General features: G+C 40.3%; 1 pseudogene across 1 annotated transcript; it reads left to right on the top strand.

Annotated features, from left to right (window-relative positions):
* The first annotated feature begins 1,079 nt into the window (after positions 1-1,079).
* Positions 1,080-2,247, top strand: LOC308415118 (growth hormone-inducible transmembrane protein-like; annotated as a pseudogene). Its single transcript has one exon. The product of its transcript is annotated as a growth hormone-inducible transmembrane protein-like (transcript).
* Positions 2,248-25,344: the final 23,097 nt, after the last annotated feature.

Genomic DNA, 25,344 nt, shown 5'->3' with positions numbered 1-25,344 from the left:
GGAATCGAGAAACACCGGGACTCATTTGGCCTTTTGAAACTTCAAAGCCCAGTGATACACTTCCTTCAACAAACCCACACCCACTCCAACAAGGACACACCTCTTAATCCTTCTCAAGTGGTACCACTCTTCACCGATTAAGCATTCAAATATATGACCCCATGAGGGCCATTCTTATTCAAATCACCAGAGTGCCCCATTCACAGCATTCTTGTTTTATATAGTACTCAAACTTTTAGCTAAAACCAAAAGAATGAAATAAATATCAAAATAATACAAATATGTAAAATAGAATAAAGCAGCAAGCACAGGACTTTCACAGGTCTGCACCAGGTCCTTTGCACTTATTATGGCTTCCAGTTTGGTGTTTTTATGGACTTTCTGAGTGTGCAAATGAATGAGTCTCTTTTTGTTGGTTTGTCTTGTCCAACTTTGATGTGATAGTTCTTGTTTTATCTATATTTTATCTTGTTATATTTTATTATTATCTCTTGATGCCCCAGCATAGGGAGATGCTAGAGGGGTGAGGCAGGAGTTGGTAAATGGGTGGAGGAGCACCTTCATAGAAGCAAAGGAGAGGGGGAAGAGTAGGATGGGTGGTTTGTGGACAGGTAACTGGGAGGATCGATAGCACTTGAAATGTAAATGAATAAAATAACTGATACAAAGAAATACAAATGGTCTATAGCTATTTGAAAGTAGTGTTCAGCATTCTTATGAAACAGAAAAGGTAGTTTTGAGATTGCCCCTCACCCTAGTTGGAGTGGCTATTAAGAAGAAAACAATGTTTGGCAGTGATATAGGAAAAAGGCAGCTTTGATGTACTGCCGAGGGGAGGGGAATGTGAACTCGTATAGCTGTCAGGAACAAACCAGCAAGCAAGCAAACCCACAAATACCAAATACTCAACTATACCAGTTCCAGATATATTCTCAAAGAACTCCAAGCCAACAGGCCACAGAGATGTATACACGTCAATATTTACTGCTGTCCTATTCAAAATAGCTAAAAGTGGAACCAGTACATGTTCGAAAGATGAGTGAACCAATGAAACATGGAGCATGGCCGTGAGTCGCGCGGTCGCGGAGGAGCGGGCAGAAGGAGGTTGCGCTCTCTCGGTTTGGGTGGCCCGGAAGGGAGTCCCGTGGTAGAGGTGACCGGAGCTGAGCATTTCAGATCTGCTTAGTGAACCGGTGTATCACCCACCATGTTGGCTGCAAGGCTTGTGTGTCTCCGGACTCTACCTTCCCGGGTTTTCCAGCCCACTTTCATCACCAAGTCCTCTCCACTTGTGAAGAGTTCCATCACAAAGAACCAATGGCTCTTAACACCCAGCAGGGAATATGCTACCAAGGCAAGAATTAGGACTCACCGTGGGAAAACTGGACAGGAACTGAAAGAGGCAGCCTTGGAACCATCCATGGAAAAAAATCTTTAAAATTGATCAGATGGGAAGGTGGTTTGTTGCTGGAGGAGCAGCTGTTGGTCTTGGAGCGCTGTGCTACTGTGGCTTGGGAATGTGTAATGAGATTGGAGCTATCGAAAAGGCTGTAATTTGGCCTCAGTATGTAAAGGACAGAATTCACTCTACTTACATGTACTTAGCAGGAAGTATTGGATTAACAGCTTTGTCTGCCTTGGCAGTAGCCAGGACACCTGCTCTCATGAACTTCATGATGACAGGCTCTTGGGTGACAATTGGTGCAACCTTTGCAGCCATGACTGGCGCTGGAATGCTGTACAGTCAATATCATACTAGCAGAGCGCAGGCCCAAAGCATCTGGCCTGGATGCTGCATTCTGGTGTGGTGGGTGCAGTTGTGGCTCCTCTGACAATCTGAGGGGGACCTCTTCTCCTGAGAGCCGTGTGGGTACACTGCTGGTATTGTGGGCGGCCTCTCTACTGTGGCCATGTGTGCACCTAGTGAGAAGTTTTGAACATGGGAGCACCCTTGGGAGTGGGCCTTGGTCTTGTCTTTGCGTCTCACTGGGGTTCATGTTTCTTCCCCCCACCTCCGTGGCTGGTGCCAGTCTGTACTCAGTGGCCATGTATGGTGGGTTAGTTCTTTTCAGCATGTTCCTTCTGTACGACACTCAGAAAGTAGTCAAACGTGCAGAAATAACACCCATGTATGGAGTTCAGAAGTATGATCCTATCAATTCCATGTTGTCAATCTACATGGATACATTAGATATATTTATGCGAGTGGCAACTATGCTAGCAACTGGAAGCAACAGAAAGAGATGAAGTGACCGCCATGGTGTCTCTGCTCACTGAGGTCTTGCGTGTTCAGTGGGAGCAGATCGTCATTACAGTTTGCACCAGCAGAATTCCTTGAGGTTTAGAAGAACCTGTCACTATGTTTAAGTGTTCAGTACTGTGACCCTTCAGGCCTGCCTTTTCTTTTAGAGAATAAATGCAATAGGTGTCTTCCAAATAAGCACATACACTTTCATCCGTCACGCTTTCCTACTTTGAAAATGCTTTGATGAATGTGTGAACAAAGAAATGTTAGAAAATTTCAAGTATTGTTTTATTTATTAGATAAGTAAAGGCGACTTTGTGTGTCTTCATATTGTGGGAGTCTGAATAATATTAAAATGATGTTGTGAATGACCAGTTTTGGTATAGGGGTCAGAGAGATTGAAAAAACCACCTGCAGTCATTTTGAATGTGTAGGACAGCACTGATTGGTGAACCAGTGAAAGACATCAGAGATGTGGAAACGGGACCACCTTATGTGGTGGTAACAAACCGGTGTTTCTTCTGTGCTGTTAATGGTTGTTAACTGACTACTCACTGTCAGGACAGTCCAGAGTGTTAACCATACAGAGAATCCCTGCTAGAATGCTGTGTATATGAGCTTTACTATGAAGTCTTTTAGAACAAGCTGGGTGCATGTGCCTTTAACCGCAGCATTTGGGAGGCAGAGGCAAGCAGATCTCTCAGTTCAAGGCCAGCCTGGTCTACAAAGTGAGTTCCAGGCCAGCCAAAGGCCTGTTTCTAAAACAAACAACAAAAACCTACCAGCCATGCTCAGTCTAACATACTCCAATGCTCAAGATTCATTTATTTTCAAATGTATGGTATATTTGTAGTTGGATAGGGTTTTTTGGGTTTGGTTTATTTGAGGGGGGTTGTGGGGGAATATTTTCTTAGTGTCTAATTGAAAGCATGCTTGCTTTTCTCAACACGGCTTTGACAGCTGTTAGAAAAGCCTCTTTATGGCTTATGCTAAGATTAGGGTTGGTTTTTCTTCTAGAACTGTTGGCTTCCTATGTCCCTGTCAGGTTAAGCATGAACAAACAAAACAAACTTAGTTGACCTTGGGAATAGTTGAATGAGAAGTGTACTGAGGAGGTGCTTCATTAGACTCCCCTATCATTTTCTCTCTTGTCCAGGCCATTTATAAGGTTTTGATACAGATCACTTTGCAGCGAGGGGTTCTTCATTGAAGTCTGTATGCACATTTACAAAATAGCTATTTTTAAGAAGTATTTATTATAGTAGTCCATAAATAACTCTTTTAATCACTTTAAAGTACATCAAATGCTTATTTCTGAAATAAAATTTTCAGTCAGATGGTTATTGCTATACTTTTTTCTGCCTGATAGGTCCAGTCTGTGTTACCAGAGTCTTGAATAAAATAGCAATTTGGGCTTTTACTGTGCAGTACATTACTGCAATCTGGTAAGACAGGAAGGAGACCTGTGGTTTGATGGCCTGCCTCCATTTGGATTTTGACTGATTTCTTAGATGATCCTAGACAAATGACCTAACCTCCCCAGGCACAATTTTCTCAACTGTAAGTTGGAGTCAACATTCACCTGTGGAGTTAATGCGGTTATGATTGAGCATTGTGTGAATTTTAGCTGTTGCTGTTGTTTATTTTCCCCTGAAGTAAAAAAAATCTAGATGCCCCCCCAAAAAAAATAAAAAAGAAAAAGAAAAGAAAAGAAACATGGAGCATATACAAAATAGAACTTTTGTTTCCATTTGCATGAAGAAATGATATAATGAGATCTCCAGGCAAATGGATGAATTTGGAGATCATTATGCTAAGCAAAATAAGCCACACTCAAAAAAAAAAAAAACATTTTCTCCTATATATGGAATTTAGATTTAAATGTGTGTGTGTGTGTGTGTGTGTGTGTGTGTGTGTGTATTTCATGGAAGTAAGAGGGAGACCATGAAAGGAGAAGAAAAGACTCTAGAAAGATGAGGGAGGTGCAAAAAAGAAGAAAATGAAATGCATGTCATGGAAAAGCAGATAAAAAGATATTTTAGGGAGAGGAAGGTGTCTAGGGCAGGAGAGATAAGGCACTATAACTGGAAAGAGCTGAATAAGAACAAAGAAAATCACACACACACACACACACACACACACACACACACACACACACACACGGGGAGAGAGAGAGAGAGAGAGAGAGAGAGAGAGAGAGAGAGAGAGAGAGAGAGAGAGAGAGAGAGAGAGAGACATAACAAAACATACCATTTTGTATGCTAACTTTAACTGTTCATCTGAAAATTACATTTCAAAGAGTCTGTCTAAATCCAGGTAGCTCCGACACATGCACTCAGTGATTAATGTAGGCCTCCATCTGCTTCTTTACGAAAATTGTTTTAGGCATGACATTTTAATTTCCTTTGGGCTACATGAAGTAATTTAAAACAAGTTCACTTTTCAATGAAATTAAAAATGCCCAGAGGAAACCCACAGATTTTAGTCAAGATTATTTAAATAAACCTGAGAGTATTTCTCTCTATTTTTATAATTTATTTTTAAGATTACCAAACATTGTGAGATGTATTTCCAACAAGAAGGAGAAATGGCACATGGCATGTAAATTCACCTTTGGGTGATGAAAAGCAAAATGATCTCAGCATTAAAAGTTCTGAGGCCCTTTGAAAACGGAAAATTCCCTCAGTGAAGAGAAAGCAGTATTTCTTCTAATTCCACTTTCCTTTTATATCTCCTGACTCCAGAATCAGTGGAAAGAAAATGGAGTAACTAAAAGTTACTAAACCAGCCACAGTGGCTCTCTAAACAGAACGAGCTCTGCATCTGTGTACTGATTTAACCAGTGGAAGACACGTTTTCCTTTCGTAGCTTGAATGTGGCAATGGCATAGGGCTTATCCAACTGTGGTTTCAACCATGTGACACCAACCTCCTTCCTTCCTTTCCTAACACTGGGTGATTGCTTTTCACTTGAGAGAGCATTTGGAGATTTCAATAAATCTCCCAATCTTAAAGATCTTGATTATAAAACAACAACAAACTAATAGGAGGAAGACATGAAGGTGAGGAAGGAATGTCAGGAGGGGACTGTGGGAAGAGGAAAGGAAAGGAACAGTGTATGAGGAATTCCATTACTGAAAATACAAGGGCAGGAATAATAAAAAAAAGTTTAACAATGAAGCTGGGCATGGATATTTGTGCTTGTAACCCCCAATACTTCAGCATCTAGAATGGGAATGCTTTTGTAAATTTGATATCAACATGGTCTATAAGTGAGTTTCAGGCCATCTTGGCCTGAAGAGCAAGACCCTGTCACAAAGCACAGATATATTAATAGAAACTAAATAGAAAAGTGTCCAGAACATTTCCTGATAACTGAAGTGTACTTACCAAGAAGACAGAAAGCAAAACTTAATTACCAATTTGGAAATAATTCTAAGGCAATGACAAAAATAAAATAATTCATCAATTAATATTTATTTAGCCATGCAGCATGGTGTTGTATGCGATCAATAGCTTTTCTTTTTGCTTGTCAGTAATAACAGTTTAAAAGGCATCTTTGTCTTCTAGTCACTACAAGAGGCTAACTGTATAACTGGAACCAACCAGTGCCTGTCCCGAGCTGCTCTAATAACTATCTGTTCATTTAACAGATATTGGCCCAGGAAAAACACAGCTACTAAGTCTGAGTAATAACTACTTGTTAATAGTCTTTTAAAAATGTATTGAAGAGCTGTTATATATTTCAAAACTGCATTTGTATTACTAGAAACATGAAAATTGTGGCAACATTTCACAAAAAGGATCAATTAAATTTCTATCTAAGTGTAAACATGTTTTCTCAGTTCCTTTAATAGGATTAAAAATAAAGTTATGATAAATGCAAGGGTGGGAGGTAATAGAGCTATGCACCCATCCCCAGAGTTGCTGGGGCAGCCTTGTGCTGGATCAGTGTCGTGTCCTGGTTCTTGTGACATTAACTCCCTTTCCTGTTGTCTGTTGTTTCTATTACTTCCAGTGCCTTTGTAGAGTTCCTCAAAACGAGGTGGGGGGTGGAATGAGAAGTAGAGGCTGAGGGGAGGTGAGGCCCAAAGGAGAAAAGTGGTTGAGGGACTGAGGTAAGAATGGGGGCTGCAGTAATGAAGAGAGCTAAAGGGGAATAGAGGCCTGAAAGGACCTGAGGTGTAAGAGGGTAGGGGCTGAGTTAGGAAGTGAAGACTGGGGGCTGGCAGAGTAGGTGCTGCGGAGGAGATAATCTATAGGTTAACATTTCTATTTAGTGCCACCTGAGAATTCCCACGGGAAGACAGGTATACAGTCTCAGGAACAGAAAACCCAGACTTCATTACAAAAGTTGGAGCAGAAGAGAAAAGGATGCTATGTAGTAGATGATAAGGGTCAGTGCTACCACCAAGGATCAGCCAAGAGCCTCTTCCTGTCCCCTTGCATAGCAAACTGTATATTAATTTGCTGAAAATTCAGGAGCAACACGTCCGTCATCCAGTGAATAAACAGGTCGCCCATTTTTAAATTAATATGAGATTCTCACCTTTTAAAACATGTTCAAATGCATACTGCCTATTTTAATTTTATATGTATTTCCCATAGTACAGGAAGTCAGGATAGACTTGATCCTGAGACACGTTTATAGGGAGTAATTTGTCAGTTTCCACCTGGTATTGATTCTGGAAAGCAGAAAATTCTCGAAAGCATGTAGCTCAAATTTCAGCAATAGTAAAAAGTTCTCAAGAAGACTAGAATTTGGATGACTTGAAATGGCTAAAATTGTTTTTTAAAGGTGCAGGGGAGATGGTTCACTGAAGTTCTTGCTGATCAAACAGGGGAAGCCAAGTTTGGATCTTAGCATCAACTACGTGGTGGTACTATGTGTTTGTAATGACAGAAGTACGGGGAGCCCAGAGGATTCCAAGGGAACTATCTCCACATGTGCTTGCGGTGTGTGCAGCCTCTGCACAAATACTCCTACTTTTTAAAGGACATACTTGAAAGTGGCATAGTCAGACCTCAGTATTTCCCAGTCACATGAAACTGTATGCTTCCTTCCTGATATGATATATAAGTTATTTTCAGTAATACAGGTAGATAGAAGAGATAAAATTAGGAATTTGTTGAAAATACTATTTAGTTTGATTAGGTTTTGCAAGTTGGTTAATGATCATAATTATGCAATTTTTATTTTTATGTTGCAAAAATCAAACAGCTTTGCCTTTTTATGGCAATGAAAACTAGTTTTATACTAAGCTTGAAATTATTTTCTCATCCAGAGAAATTACCACCAGTGGAAACTCTAATAGTCATATCAGCACAAAGCAATGTACTCCAAGCTGTAAGAGATGTCAGATACTAATCCCAGCTAGCTTTGTCAAGCGAAACTATCTTCCAGAGTTGAAGAACAAAAAATTTCTCATGATACAAACAAGGTTAAATAATTCATGTTCATCAAACCAGCCCCACAGAGAATGCTGAAAACAATACTTTTGACTGAAAAGAGAACTAAAGGTATCCAAGAAGCCATAGGCTAAAAACAAATGAAGCTACAATTACTAAAAAACAAAACAGGGCCATGAACACAAACCGAAAAGACAGCATTCAATGAACACCTTCAAATAGTTATTTTATTCAACCAAAAAGACGCAAGTCAGTGAATTGCAAAACAAAGTCCATCTTTCTGTTGCCTACAAGCACTTCATCTTAGCTTTAAGGACCGGTAGCACCAGATACTGAAAGGACAGAGAAAAGCAATTCAAGCAAATGGGACTTGGAAAAAAAGCAAAGCAGTGCTATCCCAGTATCTGTCTAAATAGTAGCTTAACTCAAACTAATGAGAAAAGATAAAGAAGAGATTCTGAGAAAGGGAACAGTGGATCAAAAATGCACTACAGGGTCTGGAGAATTAACTAAGCACTTGGGAGCATTTGCTGCTCTTCCAGGAGACTGGAGTTCGGTTCCCAGCTCTTGCACTTCTTGTAACTCCAGATCCAAAGTATTCAGTGCCTTCTAGTCTGAATGGACAGCCATCCACCCACTGAGATACTCACACATAGATAAAAGTTTTAAAATCTTTTGAAAAGTTCCTTGAAATCTTTAAATAACTAAAAAAAAAATGTATTGAAAAGTATAATAAAATGATAATATGTTTAAAAATTAGCCCAATAGGTTGTCATCTGGGCATGTAGTCAGTAAGATATTGTACATTGTTTTTCACATAGCATATGGCAAATCAGATTCAATAGGTACATGAGAGTAGTCACTCATGTAGGAGAGAACAAAACACTAAAGCCTTGATGTCTCGTGTATAAAAATTATTTTAGAATTGACATTTAATTTCATTTGAACCACAATAAGATCACTAAAATAACTTTGCTTTACGATGAAACTAATGTGACCAAAGTAGTAAAAAGTAGAAATGAGTCAGAAGTATTTATCTAAATAAAAGCTACCGATATTTCTATTTCTTTTTATAATGTTTTTTTTGCTTTATCCAATATTGTCTAACATATCTGTAACAGGTAAGAGAAAATGCACATATAACTGGATAGTATTATGGAGTTTTAATTAATGCCTTAAACTTCATCTTCCTACCTATAAATTATTTTAAACTTAAAATAATTAAATTTTAAAAAATAATAATTAAACTTGTTATTTTAATTATTGGGCTGCAATAAAGGACTTAAAATAAGTATGAAATACTGCAAAGTTATCCCTGTCAAATAAATATGAAAGCACCAAAACAGAATTACAGTGTTGCCTCCAAATCATGCCTGTGCTTTATTTTATTACATGACATTGTTTCATTTGGAACTTGAAAGAGCCAGGTTAAATTTAGAAGGAGAAGTTTTTCCCTATTGGATAATGAACTTTAGGATGAAGTCACCGTTGAAACTTTGTTGAACTTCAAAGAAGTAGAAAGCCTAAGCTTGGTGAACTTCTGTAAACCTTCATTCTTCATCCTTTTCTTCCTATTCTTCTAAACTAAAGAGAAAATGAAGAATTATGCAAGATTAATCTGCTTCCTAAATTTAAGAAAACGATCAGCCTTGGTGCATGCCTGCTGCTTTTGTGCTATAGCTCAAGAATTACAGAACATGCTTTCCTCTTATGAATCAAACCCATGGCTATCAGGGTGCTTATGCACTTGATCATGGGGTTACAGCAAATTTTTGGCTATTAGTCTGACCTGCACACACACACACAAGCACGTGCACGCACATGTGTTCAGCTCCTGAGATTCGAACTCAGAACCCCACACATGTCAACCCCACACTCTACTCCACCGAGCAAAGACCTCACTCAGTCTTGTACACTCTGCTTGAAAGTCCTTGAGCTATAAAAGCCAGTGCTAGTTCCATCAATGATGCTTTCTTACCCTAGAAGACCTTTGTTTCCACATATTTTATGGAGTACTCAGCTGTGAATAAAAAGAAAGAAGAGAAAAATTAATTATTTAGAGAGATATTCTTTAAATTTTCATTATCAATTTGGTGTTAAATGATCATATTATGTCTTTTGACTGGTTTAAAATATAAAAACCCACAACTAAATGAATATTTAGGTCTTAACCATTAGAAATGATCCTACTTTAACATTTTTACTATTTGTCCATAGTGATATTATAGCATTGTTTCCTACAATTGTAGAGGGCTGCATAACTGTGACCAAGCTTGGGGACTCAATTAGTGCCTGGCCCAGCCATAACCACTGCTACTTCAGACAACTGTTCTTTAAAAATATATTCATCAAGCTCAGAGACAGGTATAAAGTCTGATATATTTACCACTCGTTATTAGTCTTACAGTCACGGACAAAAGAGCCCAGAATAAGCGAGGGACAGCCACAAAGAACACACCACATTTTAGATTAGTAGGCACATGAATATTTTAGTCACATTCTAAGAAAGTTAAATTGAATTTTGTTTGAATTCAAAATAAATCTTTCCTTGATTAATTAACTAGAATTTAAAAAGAAAAAAGCTGATGAGTAGCTATAGGGATGTTGATTGATTCTTAAAGCTATGCCCAGAGACCTGAACTTGTTGGTGCAGTAGTCTGCTGCCTCTGGGTGCATTTCATCAAGTGCTTCTTCGTTTTTCTTTTCTTCTTCCTTTTCTTCCTCCTCACCAACTACACAGTCATCTTCATATTGTCTAGCATGATAGTTTCCACCTATTTATTTAGTAAAAATCATTACAAACCACACAGGAAAAATTTTGTGTATTTCCAAATCAATAGTACCATACACATTCCCGCTCGAGCGAAACAGGGAGACACTAACTACAAAACTAGTAGCTTGGCACCGTCCTGGTGTTCATTTTACGATTCCCTAATCCTGATACTTCTGCCACCCGACCATTTCTCTAGCGACATTTTTCTCCTTTCCCAGCAAATATCCCATGCAATGATGCTCATTTTTTTCTTTGAAGAAGACATCAGAAGCATTAGTTACCTTGTATCCATTAAACCTTGGGCATAACATGGGAAGGAAGATACTTGTTTGCCTCGAATACAAATTCCATAATGAATTTTTCTCAAGCCATGAATAACAACACTTCCTTTCCCAGCAAGTGCTCCCAAACTATTTCATCAATGCAGGGAATTAAGTTTCCAAGAACTTTTACATTTTTAAAAACCATAAACTCAAAATGACGAATACCATTTTCTTGTTCTTTTGTGGTCAGCCTTCTCTTCCATTAGCTTCCAAGTTCTCTTTTGGACACCGTGGCTACATAGTGAACTCAAGGCCAACCTAGCCTATGTGAGACTGTCACAAAACAAATACCTATAAAGGTTGTCATAGAACCGGCCTAGTGGTATAGGCCTGTGATCCCAGCACTCAGTAGCCAGCAGAGGAGTGAGAGTTCCAGGCTAATTCATGCTAAATAAATAATGAGACCCTGTGCTAAAACAAACGAACAAAAGCAAACACAATGACAACAAAAAACCCACCCAACCATCACTTTCCCACCAGAGGCCAGCACTGAGCAGAGTCAATTGTTTCTGCCCAGTGAAGAATCAGCCTCAGCCAGAGCAGCAGCCTCCCTCCCAGTGACAGCCTTTGCCCTTATTTCCTGCTTCCCCACCCCTGCCCAATATCATCCGCCTCATCTAGGACCCTAGGCCTTGTTTCCTTACCCCCAGAAGCCAAGGATCGCTCCATGATTTCCCCTGCTGGCTCTTCTCCCAGCTCTTCTATTGCTTGCCCAGCTGCCCTAGCTTCTGGTTCATGCAGGTAATGGTCTGCTGCTTCCTCGAAGTCAGTAGGCTCTTCCAACTCTGGAAATGTGGAGATAATCTCCGGAAGGTCTGAGCCCTGCTGCTCATACTCTGAGGGCCTCACTGTTGATGGGATGGGCCCAGGTGGTACTTGGAGCTCATTTGAGTTGCTAGATTCAAAAGTGTCAGGTGGGTCCATCTCTTGATCTTCTCGGGGGTCACTAACCAGGATGTGGTCATCATAATAGACCCGATTGCGAATGGCACGGACCAGATCCAGAAGCATAAATCGAAATCCAGCCATTGGGAAAAAATGGGCATCCACCACAACGTTTTCATTTGCTGGAACACTTTCCTCCTCCTCCTCCTCCTCATCTTCTTCCTCCTCATCAACAGCTTCAATATCTGTGTTTTCCTCAATGTCCACACTCTCTTCCCTGTTTCCTTCTTCCTCTGGGTTTCCTTCGGGCCCAATATCCTCCACCTTTCTAGGACAATCTACCACTATTTCTTCGGCTTCAGGTGTGGCAGAGGAGCCACTTAGGCCTACTGTGTCGCTCCCTGCAGTTTCCAGTACCCACTCTCCCTCTAGAGTCACTGGGTTGTCTCGACTCTCTCTGGTTGGATTTTGATCCCCTGTAGTAGACATGACACTAGTAGGTACCTCAACAAAGCCTTGACTGACCTGGGATAATGAAGATAATGACTATTCGAACCGCAATGGCCAGGATGACACAGAGGACGAGATGACAATGAGGACTCCGGTCAAGATTGTGATTAGGAAGCTGCTGGCCCCTAAAGACAAGTTGGGGAGGGCATGCTTAGAGGAGACAGCAGGCAAAGGAACTAAAGTCTATGATGGTACCTGCGGTAGTCCTGTGGAAGTAGCAGGGACGTGATGGTAGAAGAGGCCAGCCCAGGCGGAGGCCAATCCAAGCGTCTCTGCTAACTTCCGGGAACTAGATGGGAAATACTTATGTCATAGGTGGTGGGGGCGGGACTTATGAAGGCTATATAAACGGTTTTGTCATTACATAGTCAGCTCTAAGCTGATTTGTTGATAAGTGAAGATTGACATAGTCCTCATCCAATAAATGATTGAAAACCTTGGCGGGGAGGGATGGGTTAGGAAATACCATATTTTTGTTAGTTCGTTTGGGCTCTTAGAAATCTGGGCTCTCTTTAGATCAAAGTGAACCCTATTGCTCCTCTCCCCTCCTCTTTCAAAGGTGTCTGTGCTAATGTATGCCAAGTGAGTGCTGGAACCTAATAGAGCATCAGATTCCCTAGAACCAGCACTAAAGGCACTTATGATCAGGCTGGGAACAGAACTCTGCAAGAGCAGCAAGTGTTCTTAGCTGCAGAGCTGTCTCTTCATTCCTGATGCTATCCTCTTGATTCTATGGTTATCAGCTAAAATATAGTTGTCTAGTATGAAGAATCGTAAGTCAGGGAAATTTCTTCTGTAAAGTGTAGAGAGTAAATATTTTAGTCTCTGAAGGTCCCAGAGAAATCTAAAACCTAGATTATTATGTATTTATGAAAGGAAAGAAAACATTTCCACAAACACTATACTAAGATATAATAAGTGCATTTATTTTTAAAAAACTGAACTCTTGGGAGGCCAATATTGCTTAAATGGGGTTTAATGTTCATGGGCTCTATTGTCAAAATTGATTGTAAATGTTTATCTGTTGATTTTTAAGCAACTTTATATAGCCTTTAAAAACTTTAGAATATTTTATTAAGATTACAAATTCATAGGCTGGAGAGGTAGTTCAGTGATTAAGAGAATTCCATGGCTCTTCCAGAGAACCCTGGTTCAATTTCAATCACCTCAAAAATGGCTAACAACTGTCTGGCACTCCAGTTCCAGAGGATACAATGTCATCTTCTGGTCTCCATAAACACTGTGTTGCACAGACATGCATGTAGACAAAACACCAATACATGTCATAATTAATAAATAAGTAATTAAATAAGTAAATATTTTTAAAAAGATAGTAAATTCACTTTATAAACATTTTTTAAATAGTGTATCTTCAAGGAATGTAGCATCCTCTTCCACTTCATTTTTTTCCCATGGTTTCAGACATTTTTTTCAGACAACTTTTGTGGGTTTGCTATTTCTGTACACTTATTTCTATTATTAATCAAATCCACATTTTTATAGTTTTAAAGTTAGAATTAAAAAGCAGTTTTGCAAATCTGACTTGATCTCAAAGTGTGTGTTCAAATAAAGGCCTATTTGAATTTCTACACAAATAATTTGTTGCTCAATTCATAAAATTTGGTGATTAGTTTTTCTCCATGTTTTTAAAATGGCATGATCTTTTTATTAGTTCTTTTGGAAGTTCATACAACATATCTTGATTGTACTCACCCCACACTCCCCTCCTTACCCTTTTCAGATCCACAGCTCCTTCCACCTCACTTGTCCTTTTTTTCCCTTTAGAGACTATCTTGGTTCTGTAGCTCTTATAATATTTGGGTCCCTCTCCCCTTCTGAAATGTTCCCCAAGCCCCACCAGCCATGGTAGTTGGCTAATATATAGTGCCAGACATATATTCTTTCCCATTGAGTGGGCCTGAAGTCTAACTGAGCGGCTATTGGTTACCCTAGGGATATAAATGCTGCCCTTGTGCTTCTCAAAATATCTTGCCATACTGCTTATTGTTCATAGACTATACAGAAGAACTGCCAAGCCTTTGGCAGCTTGCTTGGCTCCTGCTCATACTATGAGGGCTAGTCTTCAGGGAGGCAGCTTTGAGGTTGGATCCAGAACTCACAAAGATCCCCATGACTGTGCTTCCTGAGTCCTGGGATTAAAAGTGTGTGCCTTCACACTGGACACTGCATTAATTGTGATAGAAGAAGTACCAGGCAAGATGGACCAACTAGTACAATAGTGGCTCCAATTACTATGTCCTGGAAATGGAGGAATGAATAGAAAGGAATAGAGACACAGTCCCTCTTGAAGCACAGAAATAGTCATACATCAGTGCCATCTTCTGCATGGCTCAGGGACCTTTGGAGAAGAAAGAAGAAGAAAAAATATAAGAGTTGGAGGAAAAGGTAGAGTGTGTTGTCAGTGACTGTCTCAGAATATTCAGCCATGTCCCTCTTGTAAAAGATTATCCCAGTTAAATTGTTGACAGTTTACATCAACCCTCTAGAGTATCCAACTGCTCTTTACCAACTGTCAACTCTGTACATGAACCTAGGGGAGAGGCTAGAATGTGTGTGTGTGTGTGTGTGTGTGTGTGTGTGTGTGTGTGTGTGTGTGTGTGTATCTCATATTCTTGCTGGGAAGGCTTTCCAGGTGGAGGGAGAAAGGGAGATAGAGAAGGACCCATACCCCTGTAATGACCTCTCGCTTATGCTCTGCTAGGAAGCCCAATAAACTCATTGGTTGCCAGACTGAACTTTGGTGGAATTACAGTTCAGTTTGTGGTCGAGATCCTATGAGGAGGGTTAGACCTTGGTTACATACCCCTTTGGAAAGGAATTTTAACAACATATATATATATATATATGAGACTAAATTCACTTAACATGATAATATTCTGTTGCATTCATGTTCCTGTAAATGACACCACTTATCTTTTTTATGGATGAAAAACATCTTTCTATAGTATATCCATGCCACATTTTTGTATTTCCTCATCATGAGGCACCTTAGTTAGGGTTTTACTGCTGTAATCAGACACCATAATCAAGGCAACTTTTGTAAGGACAACATTTAGTTGGGACTGGCTTACAGGCTCAGAGGTTCAGTCCATTATCATCAAGGCAGGAACATGGCAGCATCCAGGCAGGCATGGTGCAGTAGGAGCTGAGAGTTCTAAATTATCATCTGAAGGCTGCTAGCAGAACACTGGCTCCCAGGCAGCTAGAACAATGGTATTAAAGCCCACACTCACAAGGCCACACCTATTCCAACAAGGCCATACCTCCCTGGGCCAAGCATATACACACCATCACACATAGCTTAACTGTTGTGCATAGTGCTGCATTTTTTTGCAATTGCAAATATTGGTGTGCAGCTGTATCTCTAATATGTTGATTCAGAGCCTTTTGGACAAATACCCAAAGTGGTATAGCTCAGTCATATGATAGAGCTATATTTAGTTTTTAGAAACCTTGACATTGATTTGCACACTTACTGGACTAGTTTATATCTTCAAAACAGTGTACACAGATCCCTTTTGTCCCCATCCTTACCAACATTTGTTGGTATTAGATTTCTTTTTTATTGGACATTCTCTGTATTTACAATTCAGATGTTATCCCCTTTCCTCCAATACTACCCTCTACCCCTCCCATTGCCTCCGAGAAGGTGCTCCCTCTACCAACCTCGCTCTCTTACTTCAGCACCTTGGCGTTCCCCTACAGTGGGGTTCCCTGGACCAAAGGCCTCTCCTCCCATTGATGCCAGACAATGCCATCCTCTGCTACAGATGCAACTGGAGCCATGGGTCTCGCCATGTGTACTCATTGGTTGGTGTTGTAGTTCCTGGGAGCTGTGGAGGCTTTGGTTGGTTGATAATGTTGTTCTTCCCATGAGGTTGCAAACATTTTCAGCTCTTTCAGTTCTTTCTCTAGCTCCTTCATTGGGGTCCTTGTGTTCAGTCTGATGGTTAGCTGTAAGCATCCTCCTCGGTTCTGTATCAGTATGACTCTGGCAGAGCCTCTGAGGAGGCATCCATATCAGGTTCTTACCAGTAATAACTACTTGGCATCAGAAATAGTGTGTGAGTTTAGTGGTAGCATATAGGGTGGATCCCCAGGTGAGGAAGTCTCTGGATGATCTTTTCTCTAATTCCTGTTCCTCTACTTGTCCCATTATTTCCTCCCATGAGTGTTTAGTTCTACCTTCTAAGAAGGCATCCACCTTCTGGCCTTCCTTCTCTTTGAGCATCATAAGTTCTGTGAATTGTTTTTTGGTTATTCTGAGCTTTTTGGGCTAGTATCCTTTTATTGGTGAGTACATACCATAAGTTTTTTTTTTTTTTTTTTTTTTTTTTTTTTTTTTTTTTTTTTTTTTTTTTTGTGACTGGGTAATCTCACGATGATAGCTTCAAATGAACATTGATGCAAAAATACTCAATAAAATTCTTGCAAACCGAATCCAAGAACACATCAAAACAATCATTCACCATGGTCAAGTAAGTTTCATTCAAGGGATGCAAGGATGGTTCACTATATGGAAATCTATCCATGTTATTCACTATATAAACAACCCCAAAGGCGGGGGCACGATTATCTATTTAGATGCTGAGAAAGCATTTGACAAAATTCAACACCCCTTCATGTTAAAAGTCATGGAAAGAACAGAAATCCAAGGCCCATACCTAAACATAATAAAAGCAATATACAGCAAACCAACAGCCAACATCAAACTTAACGGTAAGAAACTTGAAGCAATCCCACTAAAATCAGGAACTAGTTAAGGCTGCCCACTCTCCCCCTACCTATTCAACGTAGTACTGGAAGTCCTGGCCAGAGCAATTAGACATCAAAAGGAAATCAAAGGGATACAAATTGGAAAGGAAGAAGTAAAATCATCACTATTTGCAGATGACATGATAGTGTTCTTAAGTGACCCCAAAAATTCCACCAGAGAAATTCTACAGCTGATAAACAAATTCAGCAAAGTGGCTGGATATAAAATTAATTCAAACAAATCAGTAGCCTTCCTCTACTCAAAGGAAAAACATGCTGAGAAAGAAATTAGAGAATCTACACCTCTCACAAGAGTCACAAAGAATATATAATACCTTGGTGTGACCCTAATCAAGCAAGGGAAGGCCTTGTATGACAAGAACTTTAAATCTCTGAAGAAGGAAATTGAAGATCTCAGAAGGTAGAAAGTTTTACCATGCTCATGGATTTGGAAGGATAAACATAGTAAAAATGGCCATCTTGCCTAAAGCAAGCTACAGATTCAATGCAATCCCCAGCAAAATTCCAACTCAGTTCTTCATAGAGTTAGATCAATTTGCAGATTCATTTGGAATAACAAAAAACCTAGTATAGCAAAAACTATTCTCAACAATAAAAAACTCCCGGGGGCGGGGAGATCACCACCCCTGACCTCACGAGGTATTAGATTTCTTAATGACAGGAGTGATGTGGAGCCTAAAAGTAATTATTACTTTACACTTACCTAAAGGATACAAATGTTGATCAGTTAAAGAAAATATATGTTATCACGTATATATTGTACTTTGAGTAGCCCATTCCATTTCTTATCTCACTGTTATGCTAATTTACCTTTAGTTTTGAAATTCATATACAATTATATCATTCTTTCCTTTCCCTTCTCAAATCCCTTCATGTGCCCCCTTGTTCTTTCTCTCAAATTCATGGCCTCTTTTGAGTTAGTTGTTATTTTACATACATACACACACATATTCTTAAATATGTAAATAGAAGCTCAGTTCAGATAATATGACTTGTTCGTATATGATTCTGAGCTGACCACTTTACAATTGGATCAGCTCACTGTTCTGATTTAGTTGTTTTGTCGCTTCCTATTCTCTTTGCTTTTTCTTTTTGAGTCATCTGTGTATATGCTAGATACTAATCCTTTGCCACATGTCTAGGTGACAAAGATTTTCCTCCCATTCTGTCAAATGTCTCTTCAAGTGACTAACAAGCTTCTTGGTTGTGTTGAGGCTTCATTTTATGAGGTCCTGTTTGTCAACTGTAAGCTTCATCTTAGTTATTTTGGAGTCCGGTTTCAAATCTCCATGTCTATGCCTTTATCTCGAACGTTTTTCACAGTTTCAGAATTTCTTGTACATGTGGGCATCCAGATTTCACAACATCATTTGTTTAAAGTTTTTTCCTCTCCAAAGTGCACTTCTTACATTTTTATCTAGAAACAAATGGCTGAAATTTTAAGGCTTATGTCTGGGCCCTCTTTTTGTTCCATTATCTGTTTCTGGGTTAGTACCACATTGTTTTGTTACTATAGCATGAAATCAAGTATGTTGATACTTCCTGTAGTATTATTTTTGCTTAGGATTGCCTTTTGGATCTCTTTTGTTTCCATAGAAAATTTGAGGTTTTAAAAAAATATTTTTTTTTTTAATTTAAATTAAGTTTCTAAGGAATGACCTTGACTCTTCCATACTTCTCACAGGAAGCCCCATTAGAACAGGAATCTTGCTAATATTGCACTACACTGTGTTCCCAGCACCTGATACACAAACACATCCTGCCAAGTGGTCAGTGGGACAAAGAATAACCCTCCTAAGGAAAAATGTGCAACAAGGAAGGTGGGCTGAAGTTACTACATTGGTCCAAGGGCACTGTGATTCAGTGATTGACATAGGTAAAACAAATAATTATTTAACATTTTTTAATGTAGTAGCACAAGAGGACCTCATGGTCTTTGAAAAATTAACATAGCTTCACTGTGTTTGAAGCATCCCATTAGAGGCTATGACACACTCCTAGTGCATTTTCTAAAGATGACCACAAGATGGAGCACTATAGCTCTTTATCAGAATAGATGCCTGGCTTTGCCTCAACAGTAAAGAGGAAAGTAATGAAAAGATGTGCGCGCCTGTGCGTGCGTGTGTGTGTGTGTGTGTGTGTGTGTGTGTGTGTGTGTGTGTGTGTGTGTGTGTGTGTGTTTTATTTTTCTTGATTATTCTGACTTCAGATGGTCACATTTCAAGAAGGTTTTGGTCTATTTTTCTTCTTGTCCTACATTCATAAGAAAGTACATCTACTTCTTCAAAGTTTTCCCCATCACCTAACCCAGCTCTGCAAAGCTCCACCAGATCCTCTTACTTCCTGATCAGCAGTTTCCCAGCCGTTTTCCTCTCATCTTTCCCCACTCTTTCCTTTCTTCCTCTTCCTTTTTTTCTGGTAATCATACATCCTCAGTTTTCTTACATGTAAAATGAGGGCAAGTGAGAGAGGGTGTTGAAAAAAATTCACAGCACATTTTACTGGTCTGATTTGGTGTGTAGTGTCTTCTTATAGTCTTACAACAGTCTACTCTAATCCACACTGCAATGGAAGCTGCTTCGTTCAAGCAAACATAGTTACAGGCATACCTATTTTCAGCAGTGTGTTATATAAAGAGAACTATGCTCAAATAACGTTTGGAAGAAAGAGCCACATGCACAGATGCCCTGCCTTATGTTGTGCCTCAGTCACAAGCCTTTGAGTGGAGTTGAACAAGGAGATACAAAAGAAGTAGGTACAAAGAACGGGGAGAAGGAGTTTTCCAAGACCTCCACCCGTTTGCAATGTTGGAGCCAAGCAGCTTGCAAATTCTTCAGAATTTCTCATTTCATTGGTGCCTCCCAAATCCACGAAGGACAAAAAAGGCAAGCAGAGAAAGAATGGGAATGAACCAGGCAAATTCATATCTCAGCAGTCCCAGCTCACAGTAATGAGAACAAAATTCAGGTCACATACATAGACAGACAGAAGGCACATAAATGGACAGACGGAAAGAAAGCAATCAGGTTTTCCTCTTCTCTCATTTCCAGTGGTTAGCAAAAGGGGCTGTTCTTATTTTGTTTTATTGGTTTATTTTATTAAATATTTCTGTTTATTTTGAGACAGGATCTCCCTAGCTTACTTGGAATTCTCTATACAAACCAGGCTGGCCTTAAACTTACAGAGATTTGCCTGCTTCTGCTTCCTGAGTGCTGGGATTCAAGGCTTGTACCACCTCGGCTTATTTTTTTAATCTTTAATTTTATTTATAGTCCAGTCATTATCCTCCTCCCTGTCTGCCCTCTAACTGTTCCTTGTCCCATACCTCCTCCCCAGTCTCCAAAAGGATGTCCCCAGCCCACCCCACCAGACCTCTAAACTCCTTGGGGCCTTCAGCCTCTTGAGGGTTAGGTGCTTCTTTCTGACCGGCAATCCTCTGCTGTATATGGATTAGGGGCCTCATATCAGCTAGTGCATGCTGCTGATAAGGTAGGTGGTCCAGTGTCTGAGAGATCTCAGGGGTCCAGGTTGAGACTGCTGGTATTCCTATGGGGTCACCCTCCTCCTCAGCTTCTTCCAGCCTTTCCCTAATTTAACCATAGGGGTCACTAACTTCAGTCCATTGGGTAGGTTTAACTATTTGCATCTGTCTCAGTCAGCAGCTGGTTGGGCCTCTGGGGGGGGGAGGGGCAGTCATGATAGGATCCTGATTTTTTTCTATAACCAGGGCTTCTCTCAAACTCATCATCTTCCTGCCTTAGTCTTCTCAGTGCTAGAATAGCACCTCTATTCTGGGCCAGGTTCTTGGTCCCCGAGAGAAAGCTCTATGCCAGCAACCAAACAATCCCCTTTGCAGCACAGCCCACTATTCCATGCTCTGGGCTAGTGTACCTTTAAAGGGTCATTTGATACTACCTGGCAAAATGTTGCCATATCACACTACTGACTTACAAAACCTTCTGGGAGTTAAAGGAGGGTTCACAGAAGTCACCATAAGACAGGTAACTGCTGACACTGGCAGAGAACTGGCAGTAGGAAATCCCAGACACCTAGAATAGAACCAAACAGAACTTGAAAAAAGTCAACAAAGTGATTCCAAATGAAATTTTGCTATGCTTGTAGATTGGAGCCTAGCGTAAGCATCACCAGGGAGGCTTCCTCCAGCAAGTCATGGGAGCAGATGCAGAGACCCTCAGCTGAACACCAGACAGGACTCAGTCATGCAATGTAAAGAAGAGGGAGAGGAAGGATTGTAAGAGCCAATGGTGTCAAGGATATCACAAGAACATGGCCCACAGAATTAACAAACCTGGGTTTACAGGGGCTCACAGTGACTAAACTGAAAATTAGAGAGTGTCTGCTTTGGTATAAAAATGACACAAAATATCCAAATATTTTATAATAATTTATCTTATAAATTTAGAATATAAAATGCTACTGCCCAGAACAAATAAATATAATTTAATATAAAAAATAAAACAGGTTTAATAATAAAATAATAATAATTTAATAATAAGAATATGAATTTAGGAGCAGGCTAAAAGCAGTGTTCCTCCATGGCTTCCGCTTCAGTTCCTGTTTCCAGGATCCACTATGGCTTCCCCTGATGATACATTATATATATATACTTTTAAATGATTTTTATTGGATATATTTTATTTACATTTAAAATGTTATCCCCAAAAATGTTTCCCAAATTCCCCTCCATATCCCCTATCCCACCCCTCTCCTCCTGCTTCTATGAGGGTGTTCACCTACCCACCACCTCCCACCTCCCTGCCCTGACATTCCCCCTACACTGGGGCATGGAGTCTTGGCAGGACCAAGGGCTTCTCCTCCCACTGATGCCCTACAAGGCCATCCTCTGCTACATGTGCAGCTGGAACCTTGGGTCTGACCATATGTACTCTCTGGATAGTGGTTTAGTCCCTGGGTACTCTGGTTGGTTGGTATTGTTGTTCTTATGGGCTTGCAAACCCCTTCAGCTCCTTCAGTCCTTTCTCTAATTCCTGATAGACTGTAATGTTTAAGGTGTAAAGGACGCTCTCCCCAAGTGAGTTTTGGTCATGCTGTTTATCACAGCAACAGGAAGGTGAGCTGGGCTAGGCTGTTAGCTCAGAAATATGCCATGGGCTAGGTAGACAATGACACATCAATTCCCTGGGGATGAGAGAAGAAAGGCTTGGAGATAGGCAGATAGGCATACCTATGTGGTAAGTGCAACCAGGAGCCCACTGCACACCTAAGAAAGTCCCTTGCACAAAGCTTTCTTGGAAAAGGGTGATCTGAATAAGAAAAAAAAAACTGCTTTTTTTTTTTTTTTTTCCATTCAGGAGTGGAAGTAGAGCTATCCGCTAGGCCATGGGGTTGCTAGGAGCTGCTCTGGCAATGGTTGCAACACTAAAGTAGGTCTTGGTGTTCTGCTGAACATAATGACACAGGACGCCAGCATCAGACAAGGCAGCTCTGTGACTATGACGGATCCAGACAAAAGCAAGACCACTCTAAAATGTCTGAATTCAGGCAGCCTGTGAATACTGCCTAAGCCAATGCAATGACAAAACACCCCTCCCCCAGCTCCCGTGAGTGCCTGCTGCTGCTTGCCCCATATACCTTTAGCTAGGCTCTAGTCTGCCCTCTTACTGAATACGATTTTATCAAGACACTCCATTACAGAATGATTGTGTCTTCTGACACACCCAATCTACATTCACATCCTCCAAACCACCCAACCAAAGTCCAAATCCCTTAATATCCCGGGGTTAAGCTGCCTCACAGTTTGTGCTGTATGTTCTCTCTCAGTTCAGTAAGCAGGAAACTCATTTTGATAAAATAGGTGTGTGAGTATGAGTGTGTGTGTGTGTGTGTGTGTGTGTGTGTGGTGTGACAGTGTCACCAAATGATTAAGACAATCACCAAATGCAGAGACAGTCCTCTTGTACAGATTCATTTGAAGCAATAGCATCTGAGATGACAGAGACAATAATCATAAGGCACTGTAGGGACAGAAGAGGGACTTCTTTGCACCATTTTTTTTAACAGTTATTGCCTGTTAGGAACTGGGAGTCAAACGACAGACAGGCACAGAGACAGCGAGTCCCTGCAGTCTCCTGAGAGGTTGTCTAGCCCTGGAGTTGAGAACACAGCTTGTAGAGCCCAGCTGCCCGGGTTCTTATTCCAGCTCTGCCACTCACGAGCTGCCAACAAAGCACAATCCCACAATCCACTATGCATAGTAATTTCCTATTTTCCTGGTCACCCTCCAGGAAGGGAGGTGACTCAGCTATCCTCACTGCTTTTCCCACACCAACACTTGGGTCTTTCCACCTCCCAACAGACGTTCATCCGAGGCTGAGTTTTCTCTTTGATTATGGCAAAGGGCCCAGGGAAAGAGGTCCAGATTTTAGTCTGGTTAAATACAGAGCTCAGTGTAATTTACTTATGATCTTAGTGCCTGCAGAAAAATCACAGCTGACGTTCATGAAAGGAACTCCCTTCTGACTGATTCTTTATTGTTTTGTTTTCTTCTTTTATAGTTAACATTTATTTATTTGTGTAAACGGTTGTAGGCATATGCTACAGTGCATATGTTGAGATCATAGGATAATCTACAGAGTCGGGTCTCTCCTTCCACTGTATGGGTGCCAGGGATCAAGGTTGTCGATAGTCTTGGCAGCAATCCCCTGTGCCTACTTTGCTGTTTTGCCACCCCTCACTTCTGGTGTTTCTTAAATGCTTAATAAGAACATGGATTTTATGACATCCTCCTTCAGCCCATTCTCGGTTTTATTTTGAAACATTCATTTGAGTACAGATAGCCTTATTATCAAGAAGTGAACGGCCTGTTCAAGAGACAGCAGATCATTAACAAATAGAGCTAGAGCACAGCTGAAAAGAATGTGATAAACTTCATGGTTCTTTTTCCCAGTCCTCCTCACAGTCCCTCCACTGTCCCCCCTCCCCTTCTGAGCAGGTGGGGGCCCCCTGGGTATCTTCCCCACCTTGGCATATCAAGTCTCTGTGGGGCTAGATGCATTATCTCCCACTGAGGCCAGACAAGGCAGCCCAGTTTGGAAAATGGATTTTAAAAGGCTGCCTGCAATTCTCAATTCACCAGGCCTTCTCATGGAAGAGTTCTGTGTTGATCAGGTGACACCAGGAAAGCTTTGTGAAGAAATAGGGATAGAATAAAATAAAATTCGGGTCAAAGATGTTTCCTCTGTCCTAACAGCATTTCACAGTATAACTTCTCTTTCATAGGAAATGAATTAGGGTTGTTAAATAATTTTAAGACCATACATCCACTCAAGGATGTTCCCCCATCTTGGTATAGTGTTTGAAATGGTCACAATTTACTGCAATCTCAGGTTCCCTGAAAAAAAATATACTGCCAAGCCACCAAAGGCAGTGACTTCAGATATACATTTTCCTATGCCGAGAAACAGCCAAGAAACAGAATCAATCACAAGTGCATGAAGACCTGCTAACTCTGATTTGAGGAGTATTTGGGAGATGATTCCTATGCTTTTCCCATCCCCAAACTCCAATTTTACTCCGAACTCCTATGAGACCAAAGGTTTTTAAATCTATTACTGTTTTAGCCTCTAGTCTTTATAAAGCAACTCTTCATTCCAACCTGTACACATTCATTACAGTTCCTAAACATAGTGGCGAATATCGATGAGAGCATTCAGAAACTGGAAGTCTCCCAGAAATAGACTTGTAAGTGCTAATGCAATTATCTTGTCAGGACCAAAATAAACAAATGTACATTCTGATGTTCTGCTTTATACGATCTTCTGTGTATAAATATCTCCTTTAGCCTAAACAGTCTTCTTGGATTGAATTAGATCTATTAGGTCTCAAAGGAGTTTGGTGCGCAATGTATGACCTTGGTTCAGTTTGTTGGTCTAAGCTTCCATCTCTTCGTGTTTAAGCAAAGAAAATAAGATCTGCTGTCACTTAGGCATGTCTCGTGGACAAGGGATGGCAATGTGTTTTATCTCTTGGTATAGAGAAAGTGATCACTAAGTATTAGCTGTCATTATTTAAAAGGAAAGAAAAAGTCACCACAGTGGAAAGTAACCTGTTGTACTTGAAGATTCAGTGATATCAGTGCCAGGATTTTCAGATTCAAGTTCTGGTTTGGGCATTAAATAAACATAATGGCCTTGGTTAAGTAACAGCATCTCCTGACGCTTAGCTTATTCCTGTGTGTAAAAGGAACGTTGTAACTGAGGAGTTCCTAAGGGTCCTTCCAAGTTTAAATATCACTCCAAACAATTCTGTAAACCCTTTATTGCAGAAAAGTCCACTTTTGAGGTGAGGGGAAAAAAGGAGCTTCGTGGATTTCACAGATTTAATAACTTAGGTGATAGAGCACACTGACTTCTCAATTCTGAT

The sequence above is a fragment of the Micromys minutus genome (genome assembly GCF_963924665.1).
Source record: "Micromys minutus genome assembly, chromosome: X".
Lineage (NCBI taxonomy): Eukaryota > Metazoa > Chordata > Mammalia > Rodentia > Muridae > Micromys > Micromys minutus.
Note: the sequence above shows the minus strand (reverse complement) of the source record. Positions and strands in the feature narration are given on the sequence as shown.